The following is a 27,670-nucleotide window of genomic DNA, read 5'->3' as shown; positions in this document are numbered from 1 at the left end:
ATTTGGACTTTGCAAATAATTTCCAAATTTTATACATTCCCAGGAAAAAAAAAGAAAGAAAGAAAAACTGTATTGGGAACTGTAGGTGTTGATATATCAAAAGGCTAACCAAATCAACTTCACCATAGTTTTTTTTTTTAACTAATTACCAAAACACATAAAATTTTAGTAAACTTATAAGAATGTAAAAAAGCACATATGCAAATTCAAAATGAAAATTCAGGTAGAAAAATCAGTGCTTTCCCTGAGCACTCTACAATTTGCCAGAAAGTATGTTAAATATTATAGACAGGGAAAGTATTCAAAATATATTTCCTTCCCAAGAGTTGACAATCTACTTGATGACATCGATCTGCATAAACAAACACTTATAGTGAGTATTTAACTTGCACATAATTCTCTAAAATCAAACAAAAGAAAAGAGAAAGGTCAATGGACTCCAGATTCCTTTACTCAGAGACCCACTCTGCCTTCCTCTGGAGGAAGCCTCTGGCAACTCTTCTAGCAATGCCTTCTGGCTGGCATTTAAACTTTATCTTGGTTATTATTGCTTACCAGTCCTGAAAGTATATTTATATTATTTGTCAAGCCTTATTACTCTTGAAGAATGAGAGATGCTACAGGAGTTAAAATAACATTATGTCTACAAAGGGATGGCCTGGATTAAAGCTAAGCATTTCAGTTCCACTTAAGCTTTAGGTATTACTCTCTCTTTGTGATGCAAATTGTTCTACAGCACAAGGATTTTCTTGGTTCTGGGAACCATCATGGGGAGCAAAGCTGAAACTAGCTCATCTGCAGTCTGCAACCATTCTGCTGCATTATGTGGATACCTCAGAGCAGCAGTGAAATCAGCCTGACTCTGTTTAACAGGATAAGTCATGGCTTAGGCCAGCCACTGGCCTAATGTGGAGGGTGTGTGTGTGTGTGTAGAATATCTTTTCAGCATAAATTTTATGGAGAAATTGTGAATAAGAAACAAAAGATATAAATTCAAATTATTAAGACCCTGGTACAATTTCTTCAGAAGGAGCAATCTTACAAAAATTAAATTGCTTCAATACAATTTAGTAAAATCAGCACCACAATAAAAATAAATAAATAAAGGGTATTGTGTCCATCTAAAACTAAAAAAAAAGAATTTGGACTTTTTTCTTTGTTTTTCAAGCATTTTTATGAAAATGTTTTTTAAAATATGACTTTGAGTTATAAGTTTTCATCTCACCCTTGTATTGAGACTAAGTGAGCTTTCAGCTAAATATTCAGTAAAATTTTAAATTTAGCAGAAGTTTCGTGATTAAAGAAAAAGGGTCAACCATGATATAAGTAGAAAACAATGACAACAACAACAACAAAACAAAATACTGTAAGACCAGGCCTCATATACTATCCTGATGTTTTCCCCTACTTCCTCTGTCCCTAACACACTACTGATCAATTTCTGGGTTGGAGAATAGGACGAAGATTGCATGCAGGATATTCAAATCATCAAAAACTACATTTCAAAATTGTTGAGTTACATAACATTTTCAGAATCTTAGTTTATTGTTCCTTAAAGGACTATTACCTTTTTCATCTTCTGTCTAAAGACAGACTGCTGTAGACTACTAATTGTGTACAAACACAATGAAAAGAAATTAGAAATAAATGGAATAAGGAGGGATGAGATACAGAAACAAATCAGAAAAAAAGAGTAATTTTGACTATGTAGATAAAAAAAATTCATGAGTTTGGAGCACTGGTGTTGGCAATTAAAGGATGAAGATTTTCATGTGAGAAAATTGGTAGAAAACTCATTTCACGTTGAGAGAACATATGAAGATTGCCTGAGTGATGCCTGCTACGGAGGAGCTAGTTAATAAATAGATTTTCCTTTCTGTGATCAATAAACAAAGCATGACAATGCCTGAATGTTTGAAGAAGGGTTAGTTTGAAGATCATAGCTCGAGTGGACAGTGTGTGAAGGACCCATGAAAAGAGACAAGATGCTGGAAGCGAAGGAGTACAGTTTTTGAAGCCAGAAATAGGTTTCATTATTTACTATTTGTATAATCTTGCATAAATTTCTTCCTTGCGGGCCTGAATTTTCTCATTTGAGACATAGAGATTGTTTTGTTTCTTAGGGGCTATGGTAACAAAGTGCCACAACCTGGGTCATTTAATACAAAATAAATACACTGTCTCATAATTCTGGGGGCCACAAGTCTGAATCTAAGGTGTTAGTAGGGCTATGCTCCCTTTGAAGGCTGTAGGAGAATCCTTTCTTGGCTCTTCATAACTTCCGGTGTTTGTTGCAGATCTCTGATGCTTCATTTTTGCCTCGAGGTTTATAACTCGTATCTCTGCCTTCATTGTCACAAGGCTTTATCTTTATTAGTCTCTGTTTTCACGGCCATCTTCTTTTTTTTTTTTAATTTTTATTGTTGGTTGTTCAAAACATTACATAGTTCTTGATATATCATATTTCACACTTTGATTCAAGTGGGTTATGAACTCCCATTTTTACCCCGTATACAGATTGCAGAATCACATCAGTTACACATCCATTACATGGCCATCTTCTTATAAAGACATTAGTTACATTTGATTAGGAGTCTACCTAACTCTAATATGGCCTCATCTTAGCTAATTATATCTGCAGTGGCCCTATCTCCAATAAAGTCAAGTTTTGAAGTACTTGAGTGTTAGGATTTTAATATTTCCTTTTTGGGAACAGTGATTCTTATGGTTTGGATCTGGAGTGTCCCACCAAAATATCATGTGTTAGGCAATGCAGTAATGTTCAGAGATGAAAATATTGGATTATCAGAGCTCACAAGGGGATTAGACCATTTGATGGATTAATAATTTGTATGGGCTACTACTGGGCAATGTAGTCCCTCTTTCTCTGCCTCCTGGCTGCCATGAGCCAAGCAGCTTTCCTCTGCCACTTGTTTCTTCCATGATGTTCTGCTTCCCCTCAGGCCCCAGAGCAAGACAGTCCCCTGATCATTTACTGAGACCATAAACCCAAAATGAAATTTCCTCTTCTAAATTGTTCTTGTCAGTTTTTTTTTGATCACAGAGATAAAAAGTTGACTAATATAGAAATAAAATTCAACACACAGCAGGAGTAGTAATACCTTCTAATTTCATTATGTTAATAGGAGGCTTAAATATGACAATGATGATGATGTATATATGTTATAACATACAACTTATCAGGTAATCTACATTTAACTTCACCTAAGAGAGTTTCATGCAGCCATCACACCCTTAACCTATGTGCCTCATATGCTCCCTCAGAAATAAGAGAGCCTCCACAAATGTTATGTTTGAAACACTAATATGAAGTACAGTTGTTCCTCAACTGAATTTGTGGGAAATCATCAATGATATCTAATTTGATATATTTTTGTAATGGATTATGATTTCCTGATTGCTTATAAAAACGCAATTAAGAAGAGTTAAAATCAATTGAGTGCATGCTATGTGCTGAGCAAGGCTATGAATGATTTATGAAAATTAACTGTCACCCAAATAGTTACAGGAACACTCTCATTTTAACAAATGAGGAAAGTGAGGTACAGAGATGTTAATTGACTTGCACAAGATCACATAAAGAGTAGAATCCAAAATCCAATGGTATAGATTTACGTCACAGGTTCTAAGATTCTACCCTCTCTGTCTCATAGAGAGCAAACACATCAATAAATAAAGGAAAGAACCATTTCCATTTTTTCCCCCTTAGTTGCCCTAGTTTTTCCTGAAATCATAGGATGTTTCACCATGCCTCCAGGGACAAATTATATACTAAAATAAACTGACAGTGTCTCAACTCAAATGGCTGCTTTTTCCGTCCTTAATCCATGTTCTTTGGAAAGATGAAGGGAACAATTTCTTCCATTGTCCTGATTTCTTTATCTAAAATGCCTGGTCATAAAATTTAACCTAATTCACATAGCTGGACTTCGTTATACAATTATAAAAAGTAAATTAAAAACAGGGTAAGAGTTTAGGTTTAAAATGTGACTTCTAAAATCCCCATATCAAACTTGTAGCAATTTTCAAAGACCTATATTAAATGCATGTCAGCATCATTGAGTAAAGGTTACTTATGCAGGGCTATTAGCTCAAGCCCTCCTTTGCCTGCCTTTTCTGTCCTGCTGCTTGTCCTTTGGCCATTTTGTTCCCATTATGCCCTTGCCAGTGCGTATGAAGGAAAGATATCAGTATATGAAAGTTGTGTTTGTCATGCAATTACTCTAGGCAAGCATTTTATGCTCTAGGCAATTAAAGCTTCATTCAGAGGATATGTTTGTGAACATTCTGAGATTGACATCAACCTAAACTATCTCTGTCACAGTTACTAGGTATAATAAAATATTAATTAAATATTTGGAAAAAAATTATATTTTTTAATTAAAAATTAAAATTTTTTATTTTTTAATTAAAAAAAAGCAAGCAAGGAAGGAGACTAGTTTTTCACTTGTAAGTATTAGTTGTTACAATGAAAGAAATTTTCACCAACCCACATGTATGTTATTGCCACTCTCTGAACATGAAGGAAATGTAACCATGGAGTTGAATTTGACTCTCCCCTAAGTAACAGACCTGTGCTTCTAGTCCTGCAAGAGATGTCCCCACATAAGTACAGCACAGGCAGTTCTAACTCCTTAGGGTCCAAACCAAGCATCATCTTTTCTTAGCCAACATGTGGTACTGAGACTATGCATTTGAGGGATCTCCTTGGATTATCTTCAAAACCTGCAAGATGCTATCTAATCCTTTAAAAATGTTTAGCTATTTTAATTTTGGGTCACTTTTTGTGATCCAAACTATATTTTTGACAATGATGATTCTCTCTTGTCCTTTTAATTTTATCTTTATTTTGGGGGTTTAATTTTTTTCTTTCATTACCTTCTTGAGTTCTATTCTAGAGCACTTGTATCTCTGATTTGTGACCTTGCTTCAAATAGTTGTTTACATGATGAAATTAAAATTATGAATTGTAATGCTTTCTTTTCTGCTGTTATGTATAACAAATTAGAATAAATAAATTTTAAAAAGAGAGATGAAGTTTTGCTTATGAGATTGTTAAGTTTCTTGTGTTTTCTAGGTAAAAAAATAAAATAAAATAAATACTTCCAGTGAAATAAATTTTGCACCTTGTGACATCTGATATGTGAATTAATCATTCAATCAATACATATTTATTGAGTATTTACTTTATGCTTATATATTTCCATGTCATAATAATATGTCTATCATTTAAATTTGTCGTGACTATCAGAATTTTTTTTTTTATTTTGGTAATCTGCAAAATTAGTTAGAAGTCACAAATAGGTAAAAATACACCATAAATGTAACTTACTAATAATTTTCTGCAATATATTTAAAATACAAATTTTCTAAGAATAAATTGCATTTTCATGAAGGATTGTAATTATTTTAAAAATAGTATTTATTCTATTATTTAAAAACATCATTATGAGATATTTTTGTGTCTGAAAATTTCAAAGTATCCTCTTTACATGGCAATTCTTGGAAATGGATGATATACCTAATATATCTAATATCTGACTGACATTTATAGTTATAAAAGGAAAGAATAGAAAAATATTTTTAAAAATTTTAGTGTTTTACTCTGGACACAATACATAAATGCTGTTCAAATTACTATAAAATACAGTGTTAATCAGCATTATATAACTAGAAACACATAAACACCATGAGGGTAAAAGTCTTTGTCACTGTTCTATGACATATACCCCAAACAGGCGTGGGACACAGTAGATGCTTGATAATTCCTGGATTCCCTCTCAGGTCATTCTGTAAGAATGTTCCTGTGTGAGAAGAAAGCAATAGTGTTGCTTTTGTGATAATTCTCTATTATTTCACTATGTAAGTTTTAGGAAAATGATGATTCATCAGTATTTCACTTAACTGCCAGGGCCAATTAATGAGATAGAAGGAGTCAACATTCTTTCATTACAGATGAGGATATTTCAGCTTTGGAAGGATAAATAACTTGTCTAACAGAGCAAATCTTGTAAATATAGGAGCTGGGATTCAAACCCAGGCCACTAGGTTTCAGAGCCTGAGCTTTTTAACCACTACACTCTGCTGATAGAATCTAGTACAGTATGTATGATCCTATTAGACATGATACACGCACTAGTTCTAAATATGAGTAATCTTAAAGGGCAAGTATTATTTTCTTGACAAGGAAACCAATGCTTAAATAAGTAAAGTATTTGGCCCAATGTCACAGACCTAGGGTAAGTGGGAAGGGACCTGGGCATTAGTAACTCAAAGCCCATTGTCACAGACCTAGGGTGAGTGGGAAGGGACCTGGGCATTAGTAACTCAAAGCCCATACGTTCTATATCACACTGTGATGCTTCTTACCACTTGGTGCTTTCTCACATACCCAGAGTGCAAGTTGGAGTCAAAAGCATGGTATGTATCACATGGTGGGAGGGAGTGGATACTGGGGAGCAAGGAGAGGTGGTGCCTTGGTCCATTCCTGGAAACTCATAGATTTACTGCGTGCATAAATATCCTGGCACACTATTAAACCAAACCAACTTCAAAGTGATGGAGATTTTGTGAGATGATAAGATCGTAAAATCATATGCTTTGAAGCTATTGGTCTTTCTATAATATCTACTGAAAATTTAGATACAGAAAAAATTATTTCCAAACTCTGCTCTACTTTAGAAGTAATGAAGAAGATATACTCCTCTCAGGACTTATCCACACATTTCTTCTTTGGTCTTCTTTTTTTGGTCATTTCTTATTCATATAAATGCTTTAAACATAACTAACACTGTATCTAAAAGTTTTGTACTGAGGTTTTAGCAGTAACAGCTGGAGTAGTGTCAACAGCAGATGGAGCAGGAAGCAGAAAAGAGCCTAGAGAACTTTTAAAATTGGGGGTGACCTGGCATGTAAGCGAGATCAGGAGTTGGGTGAGAGGAAAGATAGATGGGAGAAGGAAGAATAGCAAGGCTCTGGGAGGGTAAATCCATTCCCATTTACTTTTCTGTAAAAAGGAAGTATTTTAATAGCAACCCTGTTCATGGAACCTGATAGTATTTCAAGTCCCTTTATCTAAAGCAGGTAAAAGATATAGTTTAGGAAATAAAATTTGTGATCAAAATAGATGAATGTACTTCTAGAACTGATTGTAAATTGCATTAGTCTATTAAGGAGGATTCTTTGATTATTTATTCATACTGGTTTATAAAAGTGGAAATGTTCAGTGGAAAGGGTAGCTTTATATATTGCTTTAGGGCCTTAAACATTGTCACCAGGACTCTGTATCTCTGTCACTTAGCAAAAAGGACTAGTAGTAGCCCCTGAGTCAATTTATATATTCATCCACTCTAGAAAAGTCAGTCTTTTCTTATTGCTGTGCCATAAATGTTCCTGGATGAACTCTTTTGCTTGGGTAACTTGCCCTCTTTGCACCAATCATCATGGCTTATTAAAGAACTGTAGTTTGTCTACTTGTTAAGGGAAAGCAAGGTCTACTTTACCCTTGGTAATGACTCTTTATATACTAATTGGTGGAGATTCCCCATAAGAAAGGAATAAGAGGAAGAACTATGTAAGAATATAAGACAAAGGATGTTTATGCTTAAAGCTTTGCATTTATTTCTGTATGTTTCATGTTCCTAAGAGTCTGAAGCTGAAAAATGTATCCAATTATGTTTTCCCTTTGTGTATCCACTTAAAATGGTAATAATGGGTAACATTTGTTATTTGCTACTATCTGCTGCTACACTAGGCATCTTATATGTTTTCTCATTTAAATCCTACAATAGCCTTATCACCATTTTGCAAATCCAGAGATTGAAGTTCAGAGAGGTTAACTTGCTCAAGGCTACACATAAAGCAACATTTGCTGCAAAATAATTTATTCTACTGGATGGTAGTTACCATGTCATTTTAATTTTGCGAATGGTCATCATGACACGTCGCCATCATTAATACCCTGGGTGTGCATCAATAGTAATATAAAGAATAAAGAATAGTAAAGGTATCATTAAACAAACAAAATAATAACAGACTAATTACTAACATTTGACATTATATGCCAGATACAAATGGCCATTTTCTCTGTAGCAGCCACAGGAATTTTTCAAAACTATGAATCAAATCAGGTCAGCCCCTGTTTAAAAATCTCCATTGACTCACTTTGCAGATAAAATGAAACCCAACCTTCTTATCATGGGATAAAAGGCTCTGCTTCCCTCACTACACTCAACTCACACCCCTCCCCTCCATGCTCATTTTGCAACACATCAAGTTCTTTTTCAGTTCAACACATTTGCACTTGCCATTTTCATCCTCTGGCAAGTTTTTGCCCTTTTTGTGTGCTGCTTTTGTTGTTGTTCTTTGCAGGACTGGTTCCCTCTCACATCAGATTTCAACTGAAATGCCACCTGAAGGAAAAGCTTTCCAGGGCCATCTATTAAAGCCAGTCTCTCTCTCACACATCCTCTTAGTTACTTCCTTCGTGCTGTTTATAGTCTCTTATTGTCTACCTGGGGCTGCTCATGTGTCCTTAGCACCGTGAGCACAGAGCCAGGCACATAAAAGGTATCCAGTGCTTCTAGGGGAAAAGATTATTTATAGCACCCTATGAGTTGGACATTATTGTAATCTTACTTTATACCAATGATGAGATGGGGGCAGGGGTGTGTGCGTTAAAGGGCCCCAGATAAAGTGTCGAAATTTTACCCAGCTAGTAAGCTGTGGAGCCTACATTCAAAGCTCATTTCCTGTCCTTATTGGCTTGGGGCTTTCCTAGATCTTAGTTAGAACTGGAACTAAATAGCATAACTGTATGCTAATACCATTTTCTCTCTAGGGAGCAATATTAGTCATTTATAAGGTATAAGGCAGGGATGTGTCTGTCTTTTAACTCCTTCTAGCAAGTTTTTTCACATTTCAGAACTATTCTTGGCACATTAATGACTCAGTATCAACAACATTGCTTTTTTTACAACTGTTCAATTCCTGAAAATATTTCAGGCTTCACATAGCATTGTTGAATATGAAATAAATTACACTGTGGATGCAATTTTCCTTATTGAAGATCTTCAGTTATGCCATCATTTAACTATGGGTAGACCAGATATACTTTTATGAGCCCTTCTTCTTTTCTCCTTTCCCTCTAGCCTTAAAAATGTCATTATTCAGACTAACTCTGTATTTATTTGCTAGCCTAGATAAGTGACCAGATAGTTATTTCTAATTTTTTTTATAATCATCTTTTAAGTGGGAACTACTGCATTTATATCTGGACTTCCTCTTCAAAATCTATGGAGTTATCTCCATGAAGAGCAGAATAATTTGGAGAGAAGGGTAAGCTCAGAAGCCCAGAATTTTAGTTGGGTTATAACATTATTTGGTTGTGATTTAGCAGTGTAAGAGAGAAGAAGGGGAAAGAAAGGAACACTAAGTCCCCATTCTGTGTTAGTCACTTGATATTTTTATTCTTTTTAAATTTACTCCCAAACCCAATTAGGGCACTATTATCACTATTTCAAAGATGAGAAAAAAGGTTTGTGAATTATTTTCTAAAAGGAAAAGGCAGTGCTAGGTGACAGACACAGGATTCACAGGTAGGTGTCACTGAGTTTCCAGTCTGACAAAAATCTCCACATCACACTAGAAGATGACACCAGGTGGGGGAAAAGGACAGATCAAAATTTGTCTGGGTCTCAGTTCTTTAGTCTGGAACATGAGATGGCTGGGAAAGAGTTTCTAAGGGTCCCATTTAAACAAACTTAGAAAAATTCTCCGTTTCCAATTATTCTTAAATTATTAACAAAGCCCATTTTATCCATAAATGCTTATTAAATGAATCTGAAGAAACTCCGAATGTGACATGGGGAAAAAAGGAGAAGAATAGGCAGGCCCAGAAGGTACTGCACCAGCAAGTGGGCAATGATGCAGAGCAAACAGGAAAGCCAGCTCCCTGTACAAACTCAAAAGTTTGGTGGAATAAGTGACTAAATTCTCACTAAACAGAACTGGTTCTTGGCAAAAAAGTAAGCTAAAAGAAGTTTCGTTTGACTGTTTCATTCTCACCATTCTCCTGGCCTGGCACATGCCCTCTCTGGGCACAAAGGGGCATCTGACTCTGCAAGCAGTCCACAAGTTCCCTTCCTGATAAGCATGGGAGGGCAGAGGATGGGGAGGGAACAAATGATTGCTGGGTCTCTGTGAATCTGAGCCCACAGGAATCAATTAACAGAGGAAGCAAGTATAAGCCCCGAATGTCATTTGCCTCTTTGTGGTTGAGCTTTGTGATACCGTCTCCATCTAGGGTTGCCAGATACAGTGAGTAAAAATGTAATGTGCTCATTTGAATTTCAGATAAATGTGAAATAATTTTTAGAATACCCCATGCAACACTTGTAACATAATTTTCCATAAAAATTATTCCTTGTTTATTTGAAATTCAAATTGAACTGAGAATCTTGTATGATTTTCAGGAAGCCCAATCTAAGTCACTTTTTAGAAATGATAAAACATTCTGGTAATGTCACTCTCTTATTCATAGGTGGGTATTAAGAAAATTCTTTCTGGACTGAGCAATTCATCCACCTTTTGTTCACTGCCTGCCTGGTGCTCTGAAGCTGTGGCGACCACAAGCTGCCTCTGGGGACCTGACATTTGGGACTTGGCACACCAAAAGAATGAGAGAGAACTGGTGAGAGAAAAAAGACCCGAAGAAATGGCTGAAAGGTCTCTCTCTCCTTTGCCTTCCAGATAGACTGCGGGAAGAATTTTCATTTCTGTGCCTTTTAGTCTAAGACTGGGGAAGGAAATTTGAAAGTCACATGTGTTGATTACTCTTCCCTCACCCTTGACTCTCTGGGTTGATTTGTTGATTCCCTGCAGCATTCCTGCCCACTGACTGTTGTGGTAGCCACCTTGCTCCTTTGACCACCTAAAGAATTCCTGCATGGTTAATTTTATAATTTTGGAAAAAGAGGATTATACTCCAGTCAAAAGGCAACTCTCTCTCTCAAATAACTCAGGCTTTTTTCTCTCCTTCCTTAATCTACAAGAGTTCATCTTGCATATAATTTGCTAAAAATTGTAGCACTAGAATCAGTATTACAGTGCATGCTAGAGAACTCCAAAATGGTACCCATATAAGAAAGTAAACAATAATCAGTAATAATTTAAGAAATGTTTATACATAGTAGCAGATATTTCATTTTCTCATAAAAATAATTCTGGAAAAAGCAGCTTACAAATATTTAATTTTTCTTTTTGAGGGTTAATTCAAAAACACCTGTGTACTACTTTCTGTCTTCACATGTTAGGTGAAATTCTAGAAGTTTCTGGGAGGGAAATATTATTTGACTATCCAAGAAAAATTTAATATGTACATTAAAATTTCTTCTTCACAGGAAATTGCTTTGCCTTCGGAAGAAGGTGGAAGTCAGGAATATTCTGGATAAGTTCCTCAGAGTTTCTTTTCCTTCTGGCCCTACTAGCTATCCTCAAGGAGCTGCTTGGATAGGTCATCTCTAACAGTGGACAGATGGCTAGAGAGAGCAGCTCTGACCTTTGTTCTTGGTCAGGTTGAAATCTATTTCTCCCACTCTGCCTTTTCCCCTCAGAGGAAAGAAAGATAGTAACGATTGGCAAGCTGTCTTCCAGAGCCAAAACTAAATTAAATGACTGCAACTGCCATCCACAACCAGGCTGTTACAACATTAATTCATCAGCCAACAGTGTAGTAACAAACAGAATTTGTTCTTTTATGCAGAACAAGTGTCTCTCTTGAATGTTTAAGTTTTTAGGACTGTATTAGTGACCAATGACACAGTGCTTCACATTGATCATTTGAATAAAGATTCTTTTAGGAATCTTTTATCCTGTAATAGTCATGATTATTGCTAATAATACTATTGTAGGTAAAAAAATAAAAACATGGATGCTGTTTGTTTAGGTTCAAAGAAGAATAGTTCTGCCTCAGAGGCCTCAAGCTAAATTCCACACTGGGCATGGGAAAACAGGAGGCACAATAAATTGAGGGCAATCCCTCGGCTTAGAGGCCAAGAGGGATGGATTGTGGAATAGAAACTGGGAAAAAGCGGAAATACTGTCTTTAACCAATAATAAATCTTACCCTTTTATTCATACAACTGCTTTAAACACTGTTAGAAATGATTACTAATTGACGTAGCCTCACTTTTATTTTGTAATCTGAATAAAAAATTTTAAATAATTTTTTGTGTATAAATATTTACCCCAGAAGTTCATTAAATGTTATACTTGTTTATATGTCTTGAATTTAGTCACATCTATTTTTGTTACTTATTTGTATTAATGTTTTATTTTTATTAGATATTAGACTTTTAAATAAGTATTTATTTTAAATTTATAGGCTGAGTCTACATTTTACTACTCTTAAGACAGCATAGAAATTGGCATTAATTCATATTTAGAGAGAAAATAAACTTTGTTCAAATTTGTCTGTTGATTTGCCATGTAACTTCTGTGACAAAGAAGTGAATTATATGCTCAAAGACCTTACCATTTCTTAGTTTCTTTTATTACTAGGAAAATGTTTTAGATCAAATAACAATAAAGGAAAAATGATAAGGATCATTACAAGTCCTAAAAGGATTTGTAACGGATTATTTACTTGCATTTTTCTCTCGGTTTGCTTTTCAACCTTGTACTTGGGGAGAAAGGACTCTAATAGCTCATGCCCTAAGGGAAAAGTAATTAAATGTTGCCCCTGAGGATTGAAATGGAGCAAATTATATTCCAGGAATGTGTGATTATGTAAAAATTGAACCCCACTATTTTATATAACCATAAGGCAGAGTTTAAAAGTTGCCCCAAACATTTTTTAAATGTTTTCTTTTTTTTTTTTTTGTATGGTCCTAGATAGAGTAGGATTTCCTGTTTCAGTCAGTATTCTGATGGTGAGTTTTAGTCCTCCAAATTTGATTGAAATTAACAATGAAGATCAACAAATCAAATTCTTAAATGAATAAATACAAAACAATCACGCTGTATCCATGGAAAAGATATTTAGTTCATGCACAAAAAAGATAAACTATTCTGTAAAAGGTAGTGGAGGATCTATATTCTTAATTAGATTTAATATATTATAAAGAAAAAGATTTCAGAAATGGCTATTTTGTATTAAATAGAAACAAGATTTGATAAAAGAGGAGAATGATGAGATGAAATTGAAATGCAGGCACAGATTGAATAATGATGCTTTGGTCAATGAAGGATGGCATATATATTGGAGGTCATAGAAGATTATAATGGAGTTGAAGAGTTGCTGTCGTATAGTGGCATCGTAGTCATTGTTAACACTGTAGACTGTTTGTGGTGATGTTGTTGTAAACAGATGGACTGTATACACTTCTGGGTAATGATAATAAACGACTGTTACTGGTTCATAGATTTACTATATTTAATCAATATTTTAGAGTACAATCTATATAGACATATATAAAAGTTAACTGTAAAACAGCCTTGGGTAGGTCATCTAGAAGTTTTCTAGAAGAAGCACTGTTAACATAGGAGGTGACATCACATATATGCCTCTTCCTCTGAAGACCTTCCAGTGGCCCAAAATGTGGACCAGGAGGACAGTGATATCAATGATTCTGATCCTGTGTGGCCTAGGCTTATGTGCATGTTTGTGTCTTAGTTTTTAACCAAATGTTTTTTAAAAAAATTAAAAATAGAAAAAAAGCTTATAGAATAAGGATAAAATGAAAATTGTACAGCTGTGCATGGTGTTTATATTTTAAGTTGTGTTATTACAGGAGTCAACAAGTTCATAAACTTAACAATTTATAAAGTAAAAAATGTCACAGTAAGGTGATTTTAATTTATTTTGAAGAAAGAAAAAAATTTTTAATAAATTTAACGTATCCTAGGTATGCAGTGTTTATAAAGTCTACAGCAGTGTCCAAGAGCCTCTGTCTTCCCCTTCACTCAGCCCTCATGCACTGACTCATCGAGGGCAACTTCTGGTCCTGCCATCTCCATTTCTGGTTAGTGCCTGGATGAGTGTTCCATTCTTATGTTTTATATTGTATACTAGTGTACCTTATCTATTTAGGTATGCTCATATGCACAAATTCTTACCACTGTGTTAAAATTTCCCACAGTGTTCACTATATTACACTCACATGCTATACAGCTTGCAGCCCAGGAGCAATGTGCTAGACCACGTAGCCATGGTATATGACAGGCTGTGGCAGTTGGGTTCATGTTAAGATTCTGATGTTTACACAATTTAATCACTTAATGACTCATTTCTCTAAGGGTATCTCCTGTCTTTCAGCAATACATGATTGTAGACTAGACAAATTCATATTGAAAACAGTAAGAGGTAATAGACAATAAAGATTACTTGAAACTAAGCAGAAGAGAAATCTGAGAAAGATCCAGAACATGAAGAAAGCCAAAAATTCAGGGGGAAAAAATAAACAAAGTTATCAGAGTGGAGTATAGAAGGAGGAGACCTACTTTATGAATAACCAGAGTCACTAAAGAATAATAAACACAGTGGACTCAATAATTAGTCATGCAGTAGGATGAAAAATATAGGCTAATCATGTTTTGGAACTGGAAAAAGACTAAAACTGAATATTTATAGGACCCACTGAACGTTTAAAAACCAAATAAGTAGAAATTAATATCAAAACATGCTGCTAATAAAAACAAGTCAAGGTTTTACATGAAGTTAGGCTAACAAGACAATTAGTCCTACATGGACAGAAAGCAAAATATCTTTCTGCTCTAATCTCAATTTTCATCCCTTGGAGGTAGGCACTTGAAATCCTTAGAAGTTTTTGATGGCTTTTTACTTGATTATACATTTCTAAATATATAAGATCTAAGTGTCATATTGCTATTACTAGACTATTTTTAGTATTAAATATTATCTATTGACTTCCTGTATGAAAGATAAGGATCTAGCTGTCTTGATTCTCTTCAGCATCATCTTTTACCCTCTTCCATTCTAATCCTTCCAAGAAGTTGTTACAACTTTGACTTACAGTAATGTTATCCTTGTATTCCCAATTCTGAATCCTAATTATTTACTGTACCATTTTATTACTTTATCTATGAGCAATTAGAGTCTGCTCTTTTCATGCTGTTTTTAAATTACATAATGACATGAATAAGAATCCCCAACCCCATGTATTGAACCATCTGTGAATCTGTTCAATTTGAAAATTCTTATCCTTAGGGTCTATAGATTTTTTAGCTTTGCTCTGTTTTCTTTTAGGAATTCCTATCAGTTGGACATTCAGTGTCATGAATTGGTTCTCAATTTTCCTCATTTTTTGCTTATATTTTTCCTTTTTTGACATTTGTTGATGCTACATTTCTTTTTTACATTTCATTTTATTTTTGTTGTCTTATTTTTAATTTTCAAGCGTTCTTTTTTGATTGGTTTATGAATATTCATTTTGTAGCCCTTTGTTCTTATTTCATGCATATATAGCCGCTCTCTTTGTCTCTCTGAACAAAAGCATTTCAACATTTTAATTTCAACATTTTCCTTCACTAAAATCTTTTCACTTCAAAGTTATTTAAGCTGTTTTATTTTGCTTAGGCGAAAATTTTCCTATTAGGGGCTTTTCTCAAATTTATCATAGAGTGTGTGCTAATATTTAGAAGTATGGCACTAAGACATTCACAAGGAGGAAAATTCGACACAAACAATTTCCTTTCATAGCTTGTTTTCATAATGGCACATCTTCCCTAAATTCCTCATGTCCCCAGGATTAGAATATTCTTGATTTATTCTTTTAAAAGTCATATCCAGATTTGTGTGGGATGTGAGATGGGAAAAATGCCTGTTACCTGATTTAGGAAATGGTGGAGAGTTTCAAGTTTTCGAAACAGGTTTTAAACCATTATACCTATTTCCAGCCCCAGAGGTGTTCGGTGTTCCCCCACCCCAAGAACATCGATGCCTCCATTCTTGAACCTTTCTGGTGGTTTCTGGGATGTAGCATTCCTTCGTTTGTTCTGTCTTCCTTCTCTGGCTCGATGTCTGCTTCTGGTGCTTTGCCAAGTCAGGTACTTGGACTGTCTGCTTTACAGTTTCCAGTTTTGTTCTCCCATTCCTCTTGTTCATGTGGGGATGTGTCCACACTCCTCCACTTACTCATCTCTTCACTGTCAGTAGAATGATGGAGGATAGGGTGGCAAGGAAAAAAATTCAATTTATCTAATTTAAATAGAAATCTAACTATTTAAACTAAAAATAAAGAAGCCTAAAATTCTTTGGTCTAAAAGAAGCAAGGAAAAAGAAATATAGATTACTTCTGTTTGAGTAAAATATCAGGCTAGCTTTGAATTTCTCTTCCGCAATTACAAATTGCTTTGATTCGGTGCTGTTTTAAGGCCTCTCTCTAATCCTTCACTTCTCACCTTTACTGCTTAGATAATGCCAACTTTCCCCTAAATTTCTCGATTAAACAGAACTCTTCCGTCAGGCCCTTGGTTTCCAGTTAAGCCACATTTATGGGTTCCTAAGAAAGGCTCTCTGCCACAAAATAACTTTAACAGAATTTGACATTCTGCCATTTAATAATGGAATATACACTTTGTGTCTAGAAGGCTTTTAAAGTTTCACAAATCCTTATTAAAATGTAAATGTCTATGGATGGGATAACCTCCTAAGCTATTAGCAATTATTGTGGTCAAGAAAGTCCACTGCCTGAGGGAAGTGCAGCTGATCATGTATACTGACCTTTAGCATTCCAGAATTTTTTTTGGTGTGTGTTTGCCCTTTCTGTTGTATTGCTTTAATTTAGTCATTTATTTTATGCAGTTCTTTGACTTTGGTTAGTGCTTTTTGCTTCAATTATGCCAAATTTGGTTTTTGATATGGCTTCATCTTTTTGTAGCTGTTTTCCTTTCTTTTTGTTATTTCTTCCTCTCAATTTGGGTTTTACACTTCTTGGGCATTTTGGAGATTTGATTGACTTAAGGGCTATTTTAGACTCCTAATTGTTCATGTTTTCCCTCTTAATAAGCAGTTACTGGTGAGTGGGCTGTCTTATTAGATCATGGATGACCTCTTCACTCTTTCTATTTTCCATTCCCTGATCAATCTTTTCACTGATGAGTCACATTAATTGATTAATACACATTGTTTGCAGAAACAGTACTCTGAATTCTATGTTAGCCTACTCATTACTAAAAAATATCATGTTACAAGGTAAGTGTAACAGAAATGGAAAAAGAAAAGGCCAGCTTGAAATAATTGATGTAACAGTATTACTTTAAAATATTATTAGCAACCAATCTCAATTCATTATAGAACTGTTTCAAACTATAAAACTCTGTCTGAGGAGGTGGCCCTGAGATCAGTTGCTTTAGCTTATGAGGATACAGAGTCTTTAATGTGTTATTTCCTATTAGGTACTTGCACAAATCAAACCAGTCCTCCCCCACCCCCAGCAGTCATTTTTTGTTCTCTTTGGAAAAAGGTGAACTGCTGTGTTCTGGTCATTTAATTTAATTGAAAAAATTTTTGCAATGATCTTCATATCTAATGCATTTTCTCAGTGGTCAAGAAAGTCCACTGCCTGAGGGAAGTGCAGCTGATCATGTATACTGACCTTTAGCATTCCAGAATTTTCACATAGGATTTTCAAGTAACGCACATTTTCAACCATTCAACAATGAGAACAGTTGAAAAACAAAGGACATTTTTTTAAACACCAGCTATCACCATGTTTTTAGACTTAAAATTATGAATTCATCCATAAAATTTTATTCATCTTTACAATACTTTGTTCCTCATTCCAATGAACTATTATTAACTATGACTTATTTACCTTCTTGACATCCTTCACAATTCTTATCAAAGGCTCCCTATGTCTACCATCATTTTTCTGTGCAAAAGCACACAACCAGATTTGTTTTTTTTCTCTCTCTTTTTCAATATAATTCAGTTTCTTAAATCAGTTAAGAAGAGGTTTCTGTTTTCTTTCCTTTAAATGGAAACATGTCATTTCCTGAGAATGGCTCTGTGTGTGTGTGTGTGTGTGTCTAAGTTCATTGTATGCACAGATATAATTTACTTAAATGGAAGCAAGAACTTTTGATGTTCATAAAGTTATGTTTATTTATTAGGGCAAACTGAACACAGCTTTAAATCACAATATGCCTCTAATAATCAAGTTTGTATGCTTCACAGATTAAGCAAAATCATTATAAGAGCTTATACTATGTGAATCTATTAGTAAGATGTTTAATTAATGTTTCCTATGTGTGTAATGTGTGAGCCTCTAGATCACCAATCTTCCCTTTAAATAAACATAACTTCAAGTCCAATTAGATAACAATGCAGGGTTCAAAAAAGTTTCAATCATATGTTATAAATGAACATGGATGACCTCTTCACTCTTTCTATTTTGTTAATTTTCTGTGCCCACATTCCTTATTTTTTCCATTTTTACAACTCCTTTTGGCTTTTTCAAATCTAAGAAAGGTTAAACATATGAGAGAGAGAGAGAGCTGTTCTCAATTGCAACCTTCAAGATATTAATAGCTGTTGCTCTTTACTTCTTCTGGTTTGGCATCAATGAGAATTACCTGTCTATCTAACCTACTAACCATGTTGTAAGCATATTTTGGAACTGGGGCCACATTTTCTATACCTTTGAAGCCCCAGAAAAAGCTCATTAAGAGTTCATGAAGTATTCCTTATCTGGAAGATACACAATGTGTGTTACTTAACTAATGAAAAATGGAATTATGATGGAAATAGCATTTCAATTTATTTAACTGTTCATGAACATTGATCTAAAATATTACTCAGAAGAGGCTATTGATTTAATCACTTCAATTATGCCTTAATGCAATTAAAACAGATAATTAACTTTTTAGCATAATTAAATTTTCACATTCACATGTATAATAAATGACCTTTGTTTCAATTTGTGAAGCATAAAGTAAAGTACATAACCTACAAGACTCTTATATGTATAAAATATTGTATGTTTACATCTGTATACATGTACATTGAATATAACTTTATTTAAATAGGTTGGCATAAATATATGATTACCTAAGGAAATATCTAGACTTCACAGTGGCAAATAACCTAAAGTCTTGCAGTATGGATTAATGGAAAATTTGTAGTATGGAATTAGTAACATCTGCTTTGCCTATTGTAAGAAACTGTTAATCTTCAACAGAAATTCTGTAAATAAGAATGGTCTGAGGATGAATAAAATCAAAATGTTTCAGGAAACAATCTCATTAAATGTATAAAAATAAACAATTTTCACTCAAATAATGTACTATGCAAAAGATACATTTAAACCCATAGACATTAAATATTAAAATACAAATAGGCATATCTATTTTTCCTGTGACCTGACAAAAGCTACAGTTAGAAAATGGTGGTCATGGAAATTCACATAGATTATCTCTGTTTTGTAACTTTTTATTTTCCAGTGATCTTTCACTGAAAAGTCGTGATTGAAAATTTCAAATGTTACTCACTGGGATGTAAGGTCAGAGATAGGTTTAAAATATCCTTAGTTAAATTCTAAATTGAATACTAATACTATGAGATTCTAGCATGCATGTGTGTGTAAGTGTGTGGTATATACAATGTTACACAATAGCTATGTTAATATTCTTAGCATAAATGTAATAAACCTGATATAAGTTAATAAAACACAGCTCTTAGTTAATAATATACTTTGAAAGAAGCAAATAAAAAAATGTTGATGACTTCATAATGTACATTTGATAATTAATCAGCCTGAAAGATATTTTTTTTAGTAAGAAATGCATTCGATATTCTTATAAAGAAAAAGAATTATGGTAAACAATAAGGTGATATTAAATATTTTTATTTGTAGGGATATCTGATCGAATTAACAAACAACATCTAGGAAACCTTTTAACAGATTCACTGAAATGTTGAATAGACCTAATTATTTTCCTTATTTTGTGCAGAGTTCAATTAGCTATTTCTTTCCACATTTTGATGGCTGAAGTTGCTGAAGAGGTCAGTGAATCCAAGTGTTTGGATTTTATTTTTTTTAAGTTGTGCTTTCTCATCTTCATTTTGTAAGTATCTAGTTATCTCAGGTGGTTTTCCATCTAGGAGACATTGACTCAGCTCTTATATAGGAATGCACAGCAGAAGCTGCATTTCAACATCATCTTGCCTAGTGCGGTCATTCTGGCTCTGGTTTTGGTGATCTACTAGCATATGGGTTCTTGCTGTGTGGTTTCTAGATTCCCTTTGGCTAATTTGTGTTTCTGTGTTCCTTCTACCACTGTCTGCTTTAGGAATATAATTACTCTGCGTTTGTGAGTTTGTTCTAGGTCACTAACTAAACTGATGAATCTCCTTGATGTGGATGCACCTGCCTGCCTGTCCACCTGGGATTTTGTTCACTCACCAATTTGCCTGCCTTGTCTTGCTTGCATTGTCATCCCAGATACTGGCCTTTGCTTCATGATACTATGTTGTGCACGTTTTTTCTTTGTGATGTTTCTAGTTGTCACTCTCATAGTATTATAGAGCATTTTCGTTATCAAACTTCCGGTGATAAGAAGCACAATATCTACCATGGAAACTCATTTTCATTTTTGCTCCACTTATTATTAAAATGTCTTTTCTTATTTTGAGTTTAAATTAGCTTATTCATATTTTTTTCTATTTTGGTCTAACTGAAAATGAACATAATGTTATTAGTACATTGTAGACTATAAATGGTAATTTATGGTACTGGTAGCTATATTTATACCTCAAAGTTTTCAATTCACAAAGTTTTCTCCTCATGTATAATATAATAGTAGAGATTTAAAAAAAATTGCCTCCAACTTTAATGGAACTCATTATGCTCTAAAGTTAAAATTCCCCCATTCCTTCCTTTAAAGTTTATTTGGTTTTTTTTATTCAAAAAATAACAGTTATTGCAATAAAACACAATGCCTTTTAATTTTTCCTGTTAAAATGATCATTTTTTCCATTCTCTGTTTATTATTGAAGTAAAACCCACATGCATTTAATCCAGTTCCTGCAAGTTTATTTTAAATTTTATTGACCTGGAGTTTGCTCTGACTTAATATTTCAGACTATACTCATATGAATCACACATCCCTAAATTCTATTCATTTTAAATGTTAAAGATTTATATATTTCAACAGCTGGATGCATTTTAATAAAGTTTCTTACTCTTTTTCCCCTTTTAGTTTTTAAGAGATATGATTTTGGTTTTTCACAATCTTTATTTTATTCTTAACTTCATCTTCCAAGAATCTTATTTTTGGCATTTTCTTGATTAAATAGCTAAATTTTATTAAGATTTAGTATATCTATTGTAAATAAATTACTGGGAAAAACAGATATATATTACTGTCTATACCATGCTACACTTAGTTAATACTTGATGTTAGCTGATTTAGATTCTGGATTGAATTCATGTATAATATCTACCTATTAATAGATGTACAGCTTATGTTTCAGTATGTTTCATGATTCTAGACTAAAATCAAGAAGCTCATTTATGAAAGCAAACTTTGTTGGTTTATTCATCTATATTTTGGAATTCATTTTTAAAAGTAAGGCATTTTAATGTACCACAAATAATAGTGTCTTAGATGAGGCTTATGAAATACAAAATTAAAAGAAGTTTGGACAGTTTGCTTGTCATGGAAATAAAGAATGAGATTTACTTTCAGCTATATTTTTAAATTAAAATATTTTTCCCAATTAGTTATACATGACAGTAGAATGCATTTTGACACATCATACATAAATGGATCATAATTCTCACTCTTTTGGTTGTACATGATGTAGAATCACACAAGTCATGTAATCATATATGTACATAGGAAATAATGTCTGATTCATTCATTTACCATCCATTTACTGCAAATGCCATAATTTTATTCTTGTTCAAGCTGAGTAATATTCCATTGTGTATATGAACCATGTTTTCTTTATCCGGTCATTTATTGAAGGACATCTAGGTTAGTTCTGTAGTTTGGCTGTTGTGAATTGTACTGCTATAAACATTGATGTAGCTGCGTCCCTGTAGTATGCTGATTTTAAGTACTTTGGGTTTAAACCAAGGAGTGAGATAACTGGGTCAAATGGTGGTTCCATTACAAGTTAAGAATGAGATTTCATAATATATGAGTTCTTATTAATGCAGGATGTATTAATTATTTTAGCTAATTGGCCATATCTAAACTTAAATATGCTAAAAGGATTGATTTTTTAATATTTAGACTAAATTAATATTTATATTCTCTGATTTACAGCCTTTCCCCCTAATTCAGATTTTTGGTAATTTGAAACATCCAAATTCAGTGTTTTAGGGCATATGTACCTCATCTTGTTAGTTTCCAAACTCCTCATAGCTACATTTGGAACTCGGTATTATCTTCTTCATTATAATTATTAAGAAGCTAAAACTCAAAAAGTGTAAGTAATTTGGCAAAAGTTACAGTTAAAAAATGGTGGTAATGAAAATTCACACAGATTATCTCAGTTTTGTAGCTTCCTCTTTTCTGGTGATCTTGATTTCATCCTTTCACATTGGAAGCACTTACTTCCATTTGCCCTTGACAATGGCAAAAACTGTAACCGCTGTCTAATCTCAATTTCAGTCACTCACTTTGTGAATCCCATTGCCTGTCCCTCTGACTAATTCTCTCCACAGCCATTCACCAGCAGAACTTTGACCCTGCTAGAACTCAGTGGTTCATTGGTTCTACTATTTTTGTTCTTTCCCTCATTGTCCTTAAGTGTTTTCTTACTCAAGATTTATGGGTAATCAGAGTAGTGCTTACATACAACTCCCTTTTCCTCTCTGATTTGCCTTATTTATTTGGCAAATTTAACCCAGATTAAGTCCAATTTTCATCACTCTGAACCTTTATCCTTATAGGTGAATGTGGCTGGCGAAAAACAAACAAACAAACAAACAAAAACCAGAAAAACCACAGTCTTAGTAACTTGTCTCCTTTTAAATTCTAAATGGTTTCTGGTGGTCATATTTTGTGTTTGTTTTTCATTATCATTCTTACTTGCCCAAGTACTATTTAAAATATTTTTCTTCTCTTTCCTTAACTTCTCTACATATTCAACTTCAGCACATCATCTTGACTTCTGCTTTATCTAAATATCAAAGCTCTCAGAACAGAACCCCTAAGAACTTCTACCATTCTATCTGCCCATGCATTTATCTTGGTGGGTGAACATTTCACATTGTCTGCTGTTACTAGGGTGAACATTCTGTGCTCTAAGGTAGAACCAAGACCTTTATGTGTAGCGTAGGTCCCAACTTCTGTCACCTACTCAGGGACGTCTCCAGTAATTCTCCCGTCTATCTCCATTATCATTATTATTTTTTATTTCTCTGGTGATCATTTCATTAGCTTGCTTATAAAAGTTGGAACTGAACCCTTTTTTCCTGCAGCTGCTGCCTCATTTTTATCCTTGTCTTTACAGAAAAATGTCTTTGGAAGAGTCCCTTTTCTTGTTGTCTTCATTTTCTTTCTTTCTTTCTTGAACAGCTTCTAATTAGGTGTTTGCCCTGTTCAATGAAGTTGCTCTTGTGGAAAACACCAGTGACCTCCATGTTTTTCCCCAGCAGGCATTTCTCAGAACTCATCTCACTTGATTTACAAAGAGCATTTGACCAAATCAGTCACTCTTCCCTAGAAACCATTTTATACTTGGCATGTAAACTATCACATCACCTAGTTCTCTTTCTACCCTCCCAGCTACTCTTTCCCTAGTCTTTTCACTGATCCACTTTTTACTCAATCATTTCTAAAGCTTAGAGTGGCTCAAGGCACAGTTTATTATTATTTGGATCTATTTTTTTATGTTCCAACTTTCTATCAGCTGATGATCTCTAGAGATGGCTTTAAGCATCATCTTACTACTAATAGCTCTCAAATTTATATCTTTATTCTGATCCTCTCTTTTGAATTGAGAACAACATATCTAACTGCCAACTTGGAATTTGTTCTGGAACAAAATTAGGCTTGGAACTATGTCTACTTGGAATTCTAATGATAAGCATTTCAAAATTAATGTTAAAACCTAACCTCTACCTGGTTTCCCACAAGTACTCTATCCTTTGTCCTCATCTCCTTAATGACAATTCTCTTTTCAGGTTCTAGAGCTCAATATCTCAGCATCATCCTGAATGCCTCCCTTCCTGTCCCACTCTACAATAGCAAACCCTGATGGCTCAACTTTTGAGTAAATTTACTAACTTTCTATATCCTGAACTCAGCCACCTCTCGTTACTCCCAGTGCTGGTCCAAGCATTCCACAATTGCCCAACTAATAATCAGTATCCAGTATCCCTTTTTAATCAGTATCCAGAGAGATGATGCAAAATGTAAGTCAGATTATATCATTTCTCTTCTCAGTCAAGATGAAATTCTTATCATATGCAAAGTCCCATGTGATAAAACATACATTACGTCTCAGATATTTTCTGTCTCTGTCCTTTGTTTTCTATTTCTAACCAATTTTGTTTTTTTCACTTCTCCTCACACACTCTAAGGAAGCTGATGGTTTCTCAATCAAGGTGTCTCATTGAATATTACTCCTGCCTGACAAACTTCCCCAGATAAGTTCTGAGGACGAATTTCCCCATTTTCTTCAAGTCTTTACTAAAAGTTACCTCTTCATGTGGTTCAATCTTTCCTTTCTCAACATTTTTGTCATCTACTTTATTCTTTTCTTTGTTGATCTAAAAACAAATTTATCATTTTTATTATTCTCTTTGCTTGAATGCCAGCTTCATGGGTATAGAAAGTATTGTTTTGTGCGTGTGTGTGTGGGGGGGTGGTGGTGTTGGTTGTGTGTATATGTGCTGTTATTGACTTTTTCTCATTTTTATTGTTGAATCTAGAACAGTTTCTGGAACATAGTGAGTACCCAATAAATATTTGCTGAATAAATCAATGCACAGATGAGGTAGAATTCTAATTTGGAACTATCCTGTTCCAAAATTTCAAGCAATTTTGTTATTTAAATATTAATCGGCAATCAACTAAATAAATGCATTCAGTTTTGTGGTAGACACCCGAAGGCAAGCAGATAGAGTTTGTGTTCTTGCCAGAAAGTAGATAACAACAAGAGTAAATAGTAGAAGTTAGCAGACAATTAATTTCAATGGTGTCATACTGATTCCAAGTCATACGAAGGGGAAAATGGACAAGATATAAAGGAACCCACTACAGTTTCAAAGTGGTAGGGTTATTAACTGATTTAAGTGAGAGGTGACATTTAGCCAGATTATGGAAACAAAGCATTACTTAGATTGAAAGAAAACTGGAGTCCTAACTGCTGAGAATGAATTAGGGTTGGGATTAGGGAACAAATTTTAATATTGAAGATGATGTTCCAAGAAAATTGCAAGGGAATTTAGACTTTATGTAGTGGTAAATAGAGAGCCAGAATGTCCTCACAGACCCAAAAGCTCACTATGTAATCAGGCTACCTGACTATTTACATTGGTAGAATCAAACACTTTGATGTTTTCCCATTTTTAAAAATATTTGTTGTTTTTAGATATATACCACAGTAGACTATATTTTGATATATTATACATACATGCAGTATAACTTACTCTAATTAGGATTTCATTCTTGTGGTTGTACATGATATGGCATTTCACTGGTTGTGTATTCATATATGAGCACAGGACAGTTATGTCTTTTTCATTTTACAGTCTTTCCTATGCTCATTCCTTCCCTTGCCATCATTTCCCTTTGTGTAGTCCAATGAACTTCTATTCTCCTCCTCCCCCTATTGTGTGTTAGTATCCATCTACCAAAGAAAACATTCAACCTTTGTTTTTGGGGGATTGGCTTATTTTACTTAGCATGATAATCTCCAGTTCTGTTTACTGGCAAATGCCAGTTTCATTCTTCTTTATGACTGAATCATATTTCATTGCATATATACCACATTTTCTTTATCCATTCATCTTTTGAAGGGCACCTACATTTTTCCATAGCTTAGCTATTGTGAATTGAGTGCTATAAACATTGATGTGGCTTTGTCATTGTAGTATTCTGATTTTAAGTCTTTTGGGTATATACCAAGGAGTGGGATAACTGGGTCAAATGGTGGTTCCATTCCATGTTTTCTGAGGAATGTTCATGCTGCTTTCCAGAGTGGTTGCAGCAATTTGCAATCCCACAAACAATGTGGGAGTGTACCTTTTCCCCACATCCTTTCCAACATTTATTGTTACTTGTATTCTTGATAATTGCTATTCTGATTGGAGTAATATAAAATCTTGGTGTAGTTTTAATTTGCATTTGTCTAATTGCTAAAGATGTGAACTTTTTAATATATTTTTGACCATTCGTATTTCTTCTTTTAAGAAGTACATGTCCCCCAGTTCCTTTGCTCATTTATTGATTGGGTTATTTGTTTTTTTTTGTTATTAAGTTTTTTGAGTTCTTTGTATATCCTGGATATTAATGCTCTATCTTAGGTGCAGATGACAAAGATTTTTTTAAAAGTTATACATATACCATGATTCTTTTTTAAAAGAAGTGCATCACTAATTGGACCTTTAGGCTATAACTTTATATTGTTAGTAGGCTTGATTTGTGCATTGTTCCTTATCTAGACACAACTTCTTTGGCATTTCTTATGTGTTAGTGCTTCTAATAGAGTGCCTTTTGTATCATCTCTTGGATTTATTTCAGGCTTCTTCTTTTTATCAAGATAAGATGAAAACTTCATTGTAAAAAAAGGGCGATGATAAAAACTTCTTTGGGTTCTTTCTAAGACAAAATTATCAGTAGCTATGGGAGTATTAATCTGAAAGTTAAGTCGAAATCATATCAAAAACATTTGAAGAAAATGGATGCTCACTTACTTACAGAAGATGTTACTTTACTATATACTAAAAAGAACTTTTATTTCTTAATGTTATTTGCTTAGTTTCCCATGTGTTCATAACCACCTACTATTGACTTGTCTTTTCTTTGGTCTCAAAGAATAACGGAGGGACAGAACACTGACGGCAGTCATATCACATTCAAGGGGAAAGTAACAGCAGTACTGATACCATGCTTATTGAATTCTGGAAATGTGACTAAAATTAATATCGATATACATAAGACTATTTACAACAAAAGCTAAGTGTTTCAAGAGGCCAGCTCACATGATTTCCAAGTCTCATGCATTACTGCCAATATATACAATAAATGTCATAGTTTTTCATGTTTCAATGGGTCTGGAAAGAGAAAAAAGATTTAAGATGCGATCAATTGAAAACATCAAAATAAATACATATATGTTAGGAAAAAATAAAGCAATCTTTCCAAAAATTCTGCATTTGATTGTAGGATAATGGATAAGTTGGATAAAATGAATGAAACTATTGAGTTGCATCCTGGGGAGGAGGATGTATGGACAAAAGAGGATTTGGCTGATGATAAAATTGAAATAGAAGCAGATAATAAAAAATTTCATGCAAAATGATGCAGGTTCTTGAAGGCTTAGGATAATGTTAGGAAATGGACATCACTACAGGCAGCATGTGGCTGGCAGGTCTTCCTGCATGGCCTGTCAGTTAAAATGCCACTTGTCATTTGCTGAAACTCCTACTTATTTCCTCACTGAACTTCA

The 27,670-nt window shown here is 34.0% G+C and overlaps 1 protein-coding gene across 3 annotated transcripts in view; it reads right to left on the bottom strand.

The window, feature by feature from the left end:
- Positions 1–27,670, bottom strand: part of Gria4 (glutamate ionotropic receptor AMPA type subunit 4) — a 354,313-nt gene that overhangs the window by 143,141 nt on the left and 183,502 nt on the right. The window lies entirely within an intron of this gene.

This window comes from Marmota flaviventris, chromosome 9 (genome assembly GCF_047511675.1).
Source record: "Marmota flaviventris isolate mMarFla1 chromosome 9, mMarFla1.hap1, whole genome shotgun sequence".
In the NCBI taxonomy this organism is placed as follows: domain Eukaryota; kingdom Metazoa; phylum Chordata; class Mammalia; order Rodentia; family Sciuridae; genus Marmota; species Marmota flaviventris.
This window is presented reverse-complemented; position numbering and strand designations above follow the sequence as displayed.